The following is a 3,024-nucleotide window of genomic DNA, read 5'->3' on the forward strand; positions in this document are numbered from 1 at the left end:
GACTGTAGTTTCCGGCTTGGAATTTCTAGAACCACGGTTGACACTGACTTACGCTTATTGTCCGATCCCCCATACTGCATTACTATTCCTCGAACTTTCCGTTGCGTTGTTGCCTTTATTAAATTCATAAAGCAAAATATGTCGAAATGCTCCTTTGTCACTTCTATTATAGCTTTGAAAAAATAGCTGCTAAAATTGAACTGCACTCTTCAAAACTTGCATTAAGAATAAGTACAAAGTAAAATTACTACCTGCTTTTATAGTAAGTTGATGCAGGTAGTTTATCCCACCACACCTCGGACTTTTAGTTCATGCAACTGAAAAAACCGCATTATGGGTTGTCCATTATCTCATTTATTTAAGAGGATGCGGTGCATTTTGAGAGTGATCTAGATGCTATGCTTAGCAAGTTGAGCACTTGCAAGAGGCCCCCCACGATGACTCATGTATGACATGTGATCAAAGTTATTCACTATAAAATGTATTCTTTCATATTTAAAATAATAATGTGGTGTAATTTGGCTACTATTCCTAGTGAGTCAATCTCACAGAGGCTCCCACGTTGATTCGATGGATGAAAGTCCAAAGTAATGCGTTTATGTCAGTACTCTTCTGCTTCAAGTAACCACTTAAAACTATTAGATTTTGTACAGACCTTTTTTTCGTTGTCTTGGGAGAGTCATTACGCCAATAATGATAACACACATACACAGGTTCAAATCCAACTTCTGTATTTGTCAATTGACTAATAATAAAGAGTTCATATCAAAAATCTTGAAGTGTGTGTGTGTGCGCGCGCGCACGTATTTGTCTGTAAACGACTTTTGAAATAATATTTCCAGCTTTTCACGCTTTGTCTGTCCTTGTTTGTCCCCTATGTTTAGCCCCTTGTGGGCAATAAAGAAATAAGAAACTTATTTTCATCTATGGCAAAACATTCTCTATAAAGGGTTCAGGTGTGGCTCGCCATAGATCATAGGAATTAATTCTAAGGATTTTTATGGACAGAATGATCCTCCCAAAGTGCAATGGTATTATATCAAGTATTTTGCAAGACAAATACGTAAAGGAAATATATTTTAGTCTTGGTCTAAAATAGTTTTGGAATAAACCAATTAGAGCGTGGAAGACATAACAGCCATTAAAAACGCACGGAAAGAAACAATTTAGAGTTGCTTCTTTTGCATATTTGAATTTTATTCAGCCTAGAGTTCTCTTTGCAAAGTCGTTGGATTGTTTATTCATTGACTTTATATACTTCAGAAACGAGGGTGAATGGTATAAAGTCAGGCATTTCCATATCTAGCTCTGCACTGGTGAATTATTTCACCTTCCACCTCAAAAGGAAAGTAGAGCTAGAGAGAAAATACCTGACTGCGAAAATGTTTGAGAGTCGATGGAAGAGTGTAGCACGAAAGTTGCGAATAAATGTAACCACATGAATGAGACGAAGGACTCATCTCGGCTATCAGTGACGAGGCGGGGCACGAGGGGTCCGTGCTAAACCCGCCTTACCACTCCATCCGTAATGTCTTCCGGTCTGTCGCATCATCCGATTAAAATTCGATTTCATTGTAAAATTTTTTAAATGCATGTTTCTGTTAATTCATTCGTTTTCATCTGACCCCAAATCAGGTTGTATCGTCCCCTCTATGTCGCCCCTTGTGGGTAATAAAAAAATGTGACTTTATATACTTCAGACTGGCTGAGGTGACTTGAGTGCGTGGCTTTGACAAACTGCAAAACAACGAAATGTGTATCTCATTCTCGCTGTCGCTTCTGGAACGGTTTTGTTTCATCTAGTTCTGAAGTACATTGTTTTTGAACACATTACGTCTATAAAGGTAGCTTCCTTGCAGCCTCTGGCTTTTCATAAAGTTGTACTTACGTTAAGGAGGTCATATGATGATTGTTTTTGTGCGTTTTTGAATGACAAATATGTCTTCAACGCAATAATTGTTTTAGTTTCAATACAGTCTCACATCAAATCACTTGCCAGGCAAGTAGATCTCCAACATTTTGGAATTCATTATATTTTTAGATAGAATTAATTCATGTGCTCTGTAGTGTATTATTTAACTTTTTTCATAAAAATATATATGGATGTGTGTATGAGGTGTAAATGCGTGTTTATGCCCCTGCCTCTGATTAGGTATGCAGCTATGTAATGCCTCGAGCTGCAAGGAGTTAAACACCCCCTCCTTTGCATAGTTAAACCATTGTCCTATAGTGGAAGCTCCTCATTTGAGCCAAGTACTGATGGAGAAAACTCTAATGGAAACTATGTCTCATGACAACAGTGAGATAGGGCCAACGCTACGGACTAGCCAAACAAGGCAACCATCTGGGGCGCTAAAATGGGGCTCCATGAAAACTTGGTAATAAAGAAAGCGGGAAAGGTCGCTCCCGGAATAAAGCGAGGATGATGATGGAGGACATGAGAGACGTGTGGTATTATGACCTGCCGATGATTTGACATGAAATATTTTGCTCAGACACTCACTCAGTGATATACATATTTTACATTACTCGTTTATAATCATAAAACCATAGATTTCCTGTTCACAATTTAACTACAATTATTCGACTGCATCTTTCAGTTCGTGTTATAAAGGTAAATAGCTGGATGATGTTGCAGAAAACATTGGAAAAGGGGCTACCACTGTTGGGCTGGAAGAAGGAAGCGTACATCGTAAGGATGAGAAAAGGGGCGCACATTGTAGGGATAGGAGAAAAGGACGCATATTATAAGGTTGACCAAGGGCACTGAATACCCTTGCAGCAGCTCTATTTTGGGGGTAAACATTTGCTTGAAATTCCTGGTATCCAACTAGTCCTTAGCAATGAGAAGCAATTCGGCTTTTCAAGGGAATGTCATTAGTCCCTTCCAAAAGCTAGATATGTTTAAAAGAAACTCTTATAAACAGCCTTCTTGATTATGTACTATCCGTACCTTCACAGAGAATTATAACCTGGAGAGTGATCATTAAATACTTATAATGGTAGTTAGGATCGTAATCAGCT

At 38.4% G+C, this 3,024-nt stretch overlaps 1 protein-coding gene across 12 annotated transcripts in view; it reads left to right on the forward strand.

Moving 5' to 3' along the window:
* LOC106879467 (inward rectifier potassium channel 2) overlaps positions 1-3,024 on the forward strand; it is a 63,068-nt gene that overhangs the window by 3,597 nt on the left and 56,447 nt on the right. The window lies entirely within an intron of this gene.

The sequence above is a fragment of the Octopus bimaculoides genome, chromosome 2 (genome assembly GCF_001194135.2).
Source record: "Octopus bimaculoides isolate UCB-OBI-ISO-001 chromosome 2, ASM119413v2, whole genome shotgun sequence".
NCBI lineage: Eukaryota > Metazoa > Mollusca > Cephalopoda > Octopoda > Octopodidae > Octopus > Octopus bimaculoides.